Raw genomic sequence first — 12835 nt, forward strand, 5'->3', positions numbered from 1 at the left:
AGTGTGATATGTGAGTGGTACATATACTTATCTGATTATATTCAGTTTTCTGAATCTGATTGCAGTCAAAGCATGCATTGTGAATAACAATGCACTAAAACTCTATTCAGCACACCTCCAAAATTTACTTCAACATATTGCAGGCGCGACAAATCCATGTCTCCTTGCTTTTTGTATTCTGTGAATCAAGATCAAGTTTTGAAGGAATGTGAGCATATACAATCACTAATGTGTGTATATATATATATATATATATATATATATATATATATATACATACACACACACACACACACACACACACACACATATATATAGGGTTACAGCTGGTCAAGTGACTGTTTTGTCAAAACATATCTTGTATATCAGAATGTGACTAAAAGATAGTTTTGACAAAACAGTCACTCGACCAGCTGTGCTGAATAGAGTTTTGGTGCATTGTTTGTTAGTAGTTCTTTATTTCATTAGTATATAAGTTTGTGCTTTGTTTTTGTTGTGTTTCTGATTTTTTTAATCTGGTTGGATTTGGTGATGTCATGGAGGGTGTTATTTTTGGTTTGGAAAAGAGATGTCTAATAAAAATCTTTCTGGACTTATGTTTTGGCAGTTTGTGCTTGAATGCCCTGAAGAGCTTAATTAAACAACTGCTCCTGTTTTTATTTTGTTGACTTTGAGATTACTGCATTAAAAAGTATTAGGGCTAATATGCCAGCTGTGATTATAAAGCTGTTTTCACTCTACGTGGATTGTGTGACGAAAAGTACAGTTTGTAGGAATGGGACATTTGTATAGAACAAATTTAACCTTTCAGAGTTATGTAAGTTAAAATGCTTATGGCATTGACATTTTTACCTTTGTCTGATATTGTGGCTGGCTATGAAGAGTTGAAGACTTTGTTTCCTTCTGATGCAAGTACTTATGTACTTTGAAGATATGTATGTTTTTGGATGTTTATGAGCATTTTGTACAACGATGGCAGAATATGCTAGTTTTTCACCTTTGTTTCCTCATCATATTTAGACCATTAGTGATGTGACTGTACGTCCTTTACCTCATATGAAGAATTTAACAGAAGCATGGCACAGAAGGATTCAGTGCATGCTTTGACATCATCTGGTGGATTTATCTGCATTGATACTGGTTGTGGTGCAAAATCGTATCATTGGTGATCATGATTGTATTGTTGCTTGATTGTTATCTTTGAAGAAGATGGGGTATTTGAAGAAGGAACAGAATGTAAGCAGGGTTTCAGAAAATTGTTCTAATATTTGCATTCAATGCTTGGTGGCTGTTGTGTTTAATGTTATTACTTGAACTGGTTTTCAGTTATTTGGTGTTTGCTTGGCATTGGTGATAATGCATTTTGTTATTTTCAATAAGATAGTCTTCGATGCATTTATATTTTGCTTTGATTTTTTTGTGTGTGTTGATTACAGTAGGATTCCATTTATACTGTCTGTCGATCCACCAGATGGGTTTTTGATACACTTGTTGATCCAAGCTGGCAAAACTACAGCAGCTTCAAGTCCCTTTAAATTATGCCTTCTCATAGTGCACTAATGTGTGAAGCTACTTCAGATCTTGTTTGCCACCACAGTGTTCAAAATCAGATAGTTGTGCCTTCCAAGCTAAGTGCTCCACCTCAGAGTTTTCCTAGCTAGTTATTGTGCTGTTTTCAAAATGCTCTTCTACCTCCTCGCTTTTTTTTTTTTTTTTTAGACAAGAAACATCATTATTAAAATATCATGTATGACATAGGCAATCTTAACTTTATATAAATGAAAATAAACCATACCGACAAAATCTCATTTGCAAATGTTGTACATTACAAATCATGCCAACACAACTGTAGCTGCAAACATTAAATATAACTTGTAATATATCCAGTCATTGTTAGTCAACCATTACGTTGCTCATTAAATTCCTGCCTTCTTTTAAACTTTGTTCCTCCTCTGCAAGTATTCATACCACACTTCCCATTTTTTTGTATGTAATTTGTTCCTACCCTTTTCTAAATATCCCAATTCCAGCTGTTTTATCTCTTGTTACTGTCTTTGCTACTTCTAATAAAGTTGGTTTAGACTTTGATGTCCATTTTCTACTAATTGCTTTAATAATTAGACTCAGCAAGGTCTTAGTATGTCTAGACAATTCTGATTCTGCCCGTAGCTCAAAAAAATAATTTCCCAAGTTACACCATTTTGCGCCCCCAGCATCTCTGACAGAGCAATCTGCAGAGAGTCTTTAAAGTCTAACAACTCATTGCACTCCAAGAAAATATGTTCCCGGTTACCTCTTTCTTTCCCGTCACACCTCCAACATTTGCTGTCTACCTGAGAAAAAATTCTTTGGAATCTACTTGCGGTATAAAAATACGTATGTGAACACTTCCTGGCAAAGATCCTAAATATTCTAGACTTTGTTGCATATTTGGGAGACATACATATCTCCACCATTGTTTCTTTGTGAATTGCTTACATATCTCCACCATTGTTTCTTTGTGAATTGCTTATTTAATCTTTCTTCCCAATCCTTTTTAACCTCCTCTGATTGTTTCTTATAGTTATCATGCAATATTTTATATGCTCTACTAATTATTCTTTTCTTAACATCAGCTTCTTTCTAGATTGTACTAAAACTGTACCAGTGCTGGTTTTACCCCCTATTTCTTTCTTTTTGCCTGTACTCTGATATCAATCCTTGATAGGGAAGGCAGTCTCTAACCTGCAGTCCAAATAAGTTCTTGGTGTCTTCCCTTTCTGTTACCTTTCCCTGTGTAATTTGCTCCTACTACATTGGTTCCTTTGTCAGTTTTCTCCTTTAAATTTCAGCCCCCTTTTTCCTATTGCCTATATCCCTATTTGCAGTCATCCATATTGTCAGAATCTCCTTTCTCCATTCCCCTGTTGGCTTAGTTCTTAGTATACTTTCTGCTACTTTATATATATATATATATATATATATATATATATATATATATATATATATATATATATAATAATCTGTATGATTATTGTTATTTTCCTTAAAAGTCTACATCCAAAATCCCAGTCTCTCCTTGTTTCTTGAGCCTCCTCCCTGTTTCATCATCATCTCTTTCTACTTTGAATTATAGTTTTCTAATTGTGCTATGTATAGGAACCTTAACTCTGTTGGTCTGAAATACCCCTTCAAATTGGGTAATACCAATCTGCCTTGTTCTTCTGAAAGAATAACCTTATCCCACTTGACTGTTGCCATCTTCCTCCCGAGATAAAATCCTTCAGCTCTTTATTAATTGCTATACACAAATTCTCCTCTGGTTAATAAAAAATATGCCTGACCTGTGTATAAGATTAAAGGGACTAAAAACATTTCAACTTGTATCTCACTATTGATATCCATGTAACAGAGCGTTCATTTTCTCAGTTTTTGTATTATCTTTTGTTTAGTCTCTTTCCACATATCCTTGGCTACTTCACCGGAATCATTTTTAAAACGTACTTCTAAATACTAAATGTTATCATTTCCCCATAAATATGGATATTGCTGAACCAATTTGTATGTGGGTACATTGTTTACTGCAATTGCTTTTGTTTTAGCTAGCTTCATTAACTTTGTATCCCAAAAAAATTTGAAACTGTCTCAGTATGTTCCACAGCACTGTAATGTCCCTTTCTGGTTTGTTGTGTATAAAATAATGTCATCTGAAAATAGAGCCAGCTTTTCTTTGCTACCATACTAATTATATGCTGGAATTTCTGAGTCCCTTATTTTCTTTACTAGTGGTTCTAAATATAATGCAAATAACAAAGCATAGAGAGGATACCCTTGCCTGGGTCATCTGCTCAAGCAGAGATTATCAGAGATGACCCCACCCACTTTGATTTTTGCCTCCGATCCCTTGTACATCCTCCTAATCAACCTCATAGTTTTATCAGGGAATGCATATGCTTCCATTGCTCTGCTCATAATGTCCTAGCGTACTCTGTCATACGTTTTCTCTGCATCAAAACCCAGCAACAACAGTGGCATTTTCCTACTTTCTGCTTCCCTCTGGATCATCTGTGTTCTGTAAATGTTGTCAAATGTTTGCCTGCCCTCCAGAAAACCATATTGATCCATATCTGTCCATTTTGGCATCACATTTGCCATTATGTTAGCCATTATAAACATAAACACTTTATAATCATGGTTTAGTATTGAAATGGGCTGGTGTGAAGCTGGATCTGATGGATCTTTACCCTCTTTAGGTATTACAGCTACCACCACTTTCTTCCAGGATGTTGGTACTTCTGTTAAAATTAAACAAAACCTTCCAGACATACCTCTCAACCATACTGAATTACTCGTTTTTTACCGAGTTTTGGGGTCCAAATGAAGGGGTGCCATGATTCCCGAGTGGCACCCCTTCATTTCCGATTTTTTTCAGTTATTTTTTAAATTTTTTAAATACTGAACTGTCGGAGCTGACATCATCATGTGCACTATGACGTCAGCTCCGTCAGGGCTACCAGCCAGTTGGAATTGAGCTCAAAGAGCACATGTCATTTCTGGCTGGTCTGGTTGCAAATGCGAGCAGGCAATCTCACTCGCTTTGGCCATTTGCTGCAACAGCAGCACTCCAGGGAATTAACAGCAACAGCGCTCATTAACATTTGGACGCTCGCTTTGGATTTATACAAATGCATGAACAGCAGAGTTTGGACGCTCGCTCAGTTTGGATGTACAAATGCATGAACAGCAGAGAGTTTGGATGTACAAATGCATGAACAGCCATTCATTTCATTTGGACCAGCAGCTAGGTTTGGATTTACCGAATCAGAGTGTGTGTGTGTGTGTATGTGTGTGTGTGTGTGTGTGTGTGTGTGTGTGTGTGTGTGTGTGTGTGTGTGTGTGTGTGTAAATGCCCCCATGTAATACACCTGGTGGCTAGAGGTATTTCAGGCTCAAACCCTGTACCTTCAGTACAGGGTAAAAAGAGCCTAAAGTCCCTAGCCACCACCATTTCTGAGCTTTGTCCAGATTTGTTGTGCTAAGAGTTGAGAAGAGCTATGGTGAGAAGTGAGAACAGATTTTGTATTTCCCCATTATTGCCTTTGTTGTTTGTCCAGGTTTTTTGTGCTAAGAGTTGAGAGCTATGGTGAGTGAGAAGTGAGAACTGAATTTGTATTTCCCCATATTGGCTTTCTCCAGGTTTTTTTGTGCTAAGAGGTTGAGAGCTATGGTGAGAAGTGAGAACTGAATTCATTAAATGATAGCCATTAAGTTTCAGTCTTCCTATTTTTTTAGAAAACTACTGATTTGGCATAGTGGTATGTTGCTCTGACTGTAATGTATAGGATCCTGGGTTCAAGACATACCAGTGACATGCATGGTGGTAACAACATTTTATTCTAGCAACTTTCCAAAATTATACAAACAATGTTTAAAATGAGTCCCTGGTTTTTGACCTTTTGCCCCCCTCCAAAAAAAAAAAAACTGAACTTGAAAATAAGTGCGAGAAGCTGTGCAAGATGCCTATGGCTTACACTACTGTCATTCTATTTATAGTGTGGGTGCGGAAGTAGACTTTTATGACGGAAATGTTCTGAATTGGGCAGTTTTGTCATTATTGGTTCATGCATTTTGTTTCATTGCCTACAGTACAACCTACTGGAAAAATGTTCAAACAAAAAATTTAAAATGCGCTCTAACAAGTATGTTGTATTATACAAGGAATATAACTTAATAAAGTCAGGAAGGTGTATCAAAGAAAAGAACACATATATGTTTCTTGTTTTGTGTGCAAGGGGCCAATGATTTGAAAACAACCCAAAGGTAATCTGTATCCACCACTGGCCAGATGCATTTTATTTGGATGTGGTGTGGGTTTTAATGCAATTTCAATGAATGTGAGTTTCAAGGGCAGAGAAGTTTTAATGCCAAGTCTATTTTCATTGAGGCATTATTGCTTTGTTTAACAGATGTCAAAATAAAATCCAAATAATCATTGTAGAAGTAAAGCAGTATGCACACATTAGTATTTATGATAAATGGGGTGAAATTGCCAGGTAATGGGGCATTGGAATGGCTGCAGGGGGTCAGTGGTGCCATATTTTGGTTGTCTGTTCTTCAGTTTGCGTTTGAAAGCTGATATCCCACAATTCCATTGGAGTGGGTGGGGTTATGTAATTATGTATGCAAATTAGATGTTAATCAGCGTACAGATTTGTACCTATTTTTCATGGGCCTTGTCCAGATTTTTGATGTTTCCAGGTTGAGAGGTATGCTTCCAGATTTTTATCAGTTTTTTCCTCCTAGCTTCCACACTTCCACAGGAATACCATCAGTTCCTGGGGACTTTCCGGTAGATTGGTTATACATCACCATTTTCATCTCATCTCCTCCTATCCTGTTAGCAATCGAGCCTCCTCTGCTTCTACTTTGCCATATTTAATTCTTCCATAAACATTTGCATTTGTGCCTTTCTTGATTTCCATATTTCTCTTTGCTTTATACAGTCTTTCATATGATTTCAGAAATATTTGTAATTCTTGTATAGGATCCCTTGTTATCTTCCTTGTTATAGATGCCCTAAGCTTTGTGACAGCTCTTTCTACTTTTATTGCCTGAGTCATTGTGCTAAAAGTTTTTGTGCTCTGGAGTTATCAAAAAACAGTTGCTTAACAGCAATCTTTCTAAACTCATGGATAATGTTAAGGTAATCCATTATTTTCTGTTTAGCATTCTGCAGTTGCTCCTTTTCTTGTTCTGTGAGATTCCCCCTGTTTTGCAATACTTTAACATTTGCCAGTCCCTGTAAATAAATTTTGTTACTTCTTAACCATATCTCCCTTTCTTTTATTTTCACCCTATTTTTAAACTCTGTTCTAATTTTATCCCACTCCCTAGCTATATTTTCAGAAGAAAACTCTATCTTCTCTAATAGCTACTGAATAATGTCCACTACCCATTCCTTAAATTCCTCTCCCTTCAACAGATATCTGGGAAAGTGCCAGTGTCTCATTTTTATCTTAGTTATTGGCACATCATCTGAAATAGTTATTGGGTGTGTATCAAGACCTTCAATTAAATGCACATGTTCATGTGAAATGTAAATTCTTTCTAGCCTTGTCCAATTTTTGTATCTTGCGGAATAATATTTAAATTCTCTCCGAACTCTGAGTACTGATTTCAAATCTTCCATGCCAAACATTTTCATAAATTTCTTTAAAAATCAGCCCTCATTTGTTATATTTTCTCTTCAGGCCTCCAGACACATCTTCACTATTGCAAATCAAATTACAGTCCCACCTATAAGTAATATTCCTTGCTGAAAGCAGATTAATTCTTCCAGAATTTTCCTAAGCTCCATTATGGCAGTTTTCGGTGGGGTGTAAGTACATGCAAGTACAGTCCTCCTCCCTTGCCAGTAGCCCCTTAGTACCACAAATATACCATTATTATGTTTTTTTATTCTCTTCTATTACTATTGGAGTTCCTCTTGCAATTAATATGAGTACTCTTCTCTTCCTTTATCCCAGGTACTCCGCTGAGTAACTATCCTGAAAACCTTTCTTTTTCAGATTCAAGTTTTCATTTCTTTCCAAGTGTGTCTCCTGTAGCATAGCTATTTGTATTCTACATTTTTAATATAGTTCACTATTCTTTCTCTCTTATATTTATCTGTGAGACCAGTAACATTTAAAAATATTATAGAAAACATGATATTGTTGAGAGACTATTGTTTCCACCTTTTATGTGTAACAGTGTTTTTGTTAAATTTCTAGTTTCAGCTTTTGTGTTGCATGCAGGTTAATCTTTTATTACAGTTGTTTCTTGTCATCTCCATTTGAGCCCATGTCACATCTTACAGAATGTTTTTGTATTGAAACCCTCAAACAAAAATATACACACAGACACACACAGAATACCCCCTAAAAATTATTAACTTAATAAAAACACACACAACTATGTACATCTTCATATATTGAACTTTTACCCTCCTAACAGGAGCAAATGTTCCAAACTGAGAGCCACTCACACAGACTCAAGCTAACCTGAAAGAAAGGTTATCCATGCTAAGACACATGGTATAGTCTGTGATTGTATTAAGTGCTGTCTGGTTTTGCCTTATCTTTATAGCTCTTTCAGCTGGGAAACACATTTTCTCCAAGCCATTTCTCTTTATCATATTGTCTGCTAGAGACATGGGAACCAGGCACAAAACTGTTTACTAGAAAAAAGCCTTCTAATATTCAATATTATTTTTCATTTACTTGTTTCTCATAAAACTTGTTACTAGATTAAGCTAATGGCCTTAACCCAGTCATTCTGCTATGCAAGAATAAGAAAAAGCACACACGTTTTTCCTTTGTCATGCTGTTTTAACTAGATTTTTTTTCTTACATTGCAGTGCTTACATTTCTTAAAACTGAGCAATGAGAAAGAAAGAAAGAATAAAGGAAAAAAAACAAAAAGAAAACAAAAAACAGGAGGACCTATTTACATTAGTATCCCCATTACATTTAAAATAACTGAAAAAACTTTGTAGCATGCAAAGAAAATTTTGCACCATTTAAACAGTACTATTAAGAAAAAAAAAATTTAATTAAAGTTAACTTTCTCCCTCCTGCTCCCCTCTCCTGAGTTTTTTTCCAAATGCTATTGACATGAAGTAGGGCATATGCTTTAGAGTCCCCTACAAGTTTAAGAAAGTCCAATATTTCCAGATTTTCTTAAACTATTCCTGTTCATCTTGTTCTCCAAAACCCTGTCTTTGCTTCATTTCCAACATACTGTTGATTCTTCTAGTCAACTCTTGTGCTTTTTTCCCCTCTCTTAAGCATTTTCCACTGAAACTCTGGAAAAGGTTTCACTGGCACAGTTTCTTTGTGGTTTTTATTACCAAAACAACAAAAGGCAGAATTTTGCATTTGTTTCACAGCTCAATTTTTGTTGTATAAACTTGTGTATTTCTTCCTTAGAATGTGCTTCATCAAAAATGATTTTGTCCCTCCAGGGAAAAATATTTTGAAGATATCTGAGTACAGCAGTTTGAATGTCATGCCTGCTTTTTGACATTCCCTGAATAAAAGGATACATTTACTCCTCTTCTGCCTGGTATTCAATGAGTAGTCATTCTCAACAAACACACTGCTGCCTCCCACTTTTAGTATTTTGTCCTTCAGCCACAGTTTTGTCAGAATCAACTCCTTCTGCTAGTAAGATTGCATCTTTACTGTTAAAGGTCTAGGTTGTTTTCTCATCACCAGGTTTGGAAAATACAGTACACATGATATGCCCTTTCAGTTAACAATTCCTGTTGTGGAATACCAGTCCAGACGCTTCTTTGTGCTTTAATAAAATTAATACAGTCTGTTCCTTCCAGCTTCTTGTGTACAGCAGAAAGTCTCAGGTTTCCCTACATGCTCTGTCCTCTATTTCCATTATTTCTGAAACATCTCTTCTTGTGCAGTCTTATGTTCAGCAAGCCTTTTCTTCATTTTGACCTCTGAGTTTTGCAGTTTTATCACCTTATCTGAATATCTGTTTAAAGCTTCTTGCATTTTTTCAGCCTTTTATTGTTTGAATTGATAAACTCCATCAGTGTTTCATTAGTTTTAGTCATGTCTATGTGCAGTGGCCGTATACTTTCCTCTAGGTTACTGGAAGTCATGTCTGGAGCTTGCACTGCTTTTTGATGAGCAGCTACCATCCTTTTCCCAGTCAGCAGTTTTTCATCACCTTTTGTAGCTGATTTTCCTTCAGGTCCTCTGTATTTCTTTTTCTTGGCATCCAGGCAGTGCACTTTCTAGCCAGTTACTGAAATTACCCAGAAGTCTAGGCTGGCCAGTTACTGAAATTACCCAGAAGTCTAGGCTCACTGGCTTTCTCTTAAGTTTTTGTTTTCACACCAGGAGAGCTAGAATTAAGCTGTTACTCAATGTGCAGCCATCTTGGAAGTCCCTTCAGCCCTTTTTTTCTCATCTTTGTCTTCTTAGCATTGTACTGGCTTATTTTGCATTCACCTATGCTTTTCATCTAAAAAAAAAATTTACAGTTATATTTAGAGATTTATATTAGGTAGATGTCCTTCCATTTCAATGTTGCAGTATTCATTACAATAGGGATCCCTGCCATGTACAGCCTGACATCTGGCCAGTATACCATAGCCTTTAGGTTGCTTTAAATTACACCGTACATCACGTATGCTCCTTGCATAGTGTAGGGCATAAAGGTGGCATTCGGATGTAGCATCCTCAGAACTTCTTTGCTGTTCAGTTGCTGGTTCATCAAGCCATTGGGGTTTTTTGTATCTTATCTTCTTTTTATATTTCATTGCTTGTGGGGTTTCATGTCATTCAGGAAGGGTAAATGCCAGTGCGTCGACAGATTCCCTATAAAGACCATTATGAGCAGTGCTTGTTCTACCTTGGTGCTTCCCATGACCATACAACCTGTTCATTCTCTCAGGCTTTTGTTCCCAAAACCCTCCAGATTAGGCTTTCTTCTTTGACTTTGTATCTGGAGAATTAACATCTCGAGCTTTTAGCTAAAGACACAGTGGAAGGAACTTACCTTTCTGAGGGGCAGCCATCCATGAAGAAGAAGGCCAAGAAGTCTAGGCCAGATTCTTTTGCTGTGCAGCCTCTGCCTGATATCTCACCCAAGGTGAGTGAAAGCCAGGTGATTCACCTGGCTGCATTGTTGGGTTCTTTGGCCGTGAGTGGTTTAGAGGCCGGTGGGGATCTGACTTTAGGCACATCCTTGGAGGCCTTGCAGACGTCCACATTGGACGTTCAAGGGGAACCGCAGCTGATTGTTTCTGAAGAGCCTTGGAGCCATCCACAAAATTTAGTTAAGTTCCTACTACAATTATTGAATGCCATCCAGGGTCAGAGCCTTCTACATCTCATAAGGCGGATGTCCCTTTAAAGAAAAGCAGAAAACTAAAGATGTTACTCCAGCTCCTAAGGACCCACAGAGTGAATGGCAACATTTCACTTGGGGTTGTTTAATGCTTTGATAGCTTTAAAACCTCTTCAGGGTGTTTGTGCTTTAACTCCTCCTTGGTCCTCTACTCCCCTTAAAAGACCCAGTGAACAGGATTCCTCTGAGGTGGAGGTGGATTCAGTTGAGGAATCTCTTGCCTACTCCTCTCAGATTCACTCTATTGTAGATTGTGGGTCTGAGGAAGAAGAATCTACTAGTCCTGATACTCCTTTTGAGGAAATTTGTTTTGGGGACACACTATCTAGAATGATGATTGTGCTCAGGTTTCTGAAGTGTAGAAAAGGTATTATGAGCTCCTGCAGATAGACTCTTGTAGGCCTTCTTCTGTACCTCCTGTTCTGGCTGCATTGTTGGATGACTTTTCTAATGCTTCTAAAGCTTCTGACTCCCAGCTATGTTCCCAAGAAACCTGATAGGTTTTTTTGGGGTGCCTGAGGACTGTAAAGTTGTTTGTAAGTGTCCTTTTGTTGACTCTTCAATGGTGCCTGTGGCTTCTGACATGCCATCTCAATTACTTCCTTCTCCTAAGTTATTGCTTTCTGACAGAGATAGCAGAACTATGGAATTGCTGGGGAAAAAGGTTTACACATATGCTATTTTAGCTTTTAGGGCTGTCAGTTATCAGACCCATATGTCCTGATACATGTTGACTCTTCTTTCCCAGGCCTGTCAGGCAGTTTCTGATCTTCCAGACTTTGAAGGGTAGACTTTTGCTCTTTCCTTGTTAGGGACTTCTTCCCAGGTGGCTTGTCATTCTATCAAGTGTAGTTATGATGCAGCAGATGCTTCCTCTAGGGCTGTTTCCTTTGGGTCTGTGATGAGGAGATATTCTTGGCTTCAGGTTAAACCTTTGACTGATGATGGTAAGGCTAAGCTAATGGATGCTCCTGTGGGTAATGAACACTGGTTTGGTGAAGCTGCTTCTGATTTGTTTAAATCCCTTCAGGATAAGGGACAGGCTTTACAGGAACTTAAACTTGTTTTTGTTTCTCCTGTACCTAAGTTTTAGACAAATTACCCCAATAAGCAAGCCTTTGTTCATAGACAAACTCGCCCTACCCTAAGGCCCAAGAAAGGTGGGAACTGGGCTTCTCCTGTTAAGGCTACTCAGACGTGTGTGCCCCGGAAGTCTCCTTTTCCTGATAAACTAGGTCCTGTCTGACTATCCTATTCTTAATAGCCACATTCCTATTTCTCTTTGCCTTTCTCTGTCTCTTCCTGTTTGGTTAAAGATTACTCAGGTCTTCTGTGTTCTGCCCATTATCCGCCAAGGGTATTTCACATCTGGGAATTTCTTCACCCTTTTATGGGAATTCCTCAGACCCCTCAGGAACAGCTGCCCTTCTTTCCAGGGGTGGTTCAGGATCGTTTGACACCGGGTACTATTCAAGAAGCTCCAGTTTCCCAAAAGCCGAGGTGGTTTTACTCCACAATGTTCCTAGTACCCAGGAAAGAGTATACTTGGAAACCAATTTTATACCTCTCTCATCTAAATACATTTCTGAAAGTTCCTTCTTTTTGAATGTTGTCCCTTCAGATTTTCTTCTCTCTTTTGTTTCCTCAAGTTTACATATTGTCTCTGCTGGATCTGAAGGATGTTTATCTCCATATCCCAATGCATCCCCTTTTCAGGAAGTTTTTACATTTCTCTGTTGCTGCTTTGCTGTTTGGCCTTTCTAGTGCCCAGGGGTATTCATGAAATGCCTCACTAATAGGATTACTTTTTGCAGGTTAAGGCGGATCCAAGTTTTTCCCTGCTTGGACACCCTCCTGTTTCAGGTATCCTCTCCAGAGATTGTGTTGTAAAATCTTCACTTTGCAACTTCCTGTTTGCTAAGCCTGGGGTTCACTGCAAATC

At 37.7% G+C, this 12835-nt stretch overlaps 1 protein-coding gene across 3 annotated transcripts in view; it reads left to right on the forward strand.

The window, feature by feature from the left end:
* The window catches only part of RIMS2 (regulating synaptic membrane exocytosis 2), a 6281053-nt gene that overhangs the window by 4173270 nt on the left and 2094948 nt on the right, over positions 1–12835 (forward strand). The gene's annotated exons all lie outside the window — the stretch shown is intronic.

This window comes from Protopterus annectens, chromosome 3.part0, assembly GCF_019279795.1.
Source record: "Protopterus annectens isolate FY-2018-M chromosome 3.part0, PAN1.0, whole genome shotgun sequence".
Classification (NCBI taxonomy): Eukaryota; Metazoa; Chordata; order Ceratodontiformes; family Protopteridae; genus Protopterus; species Protopterus annectens.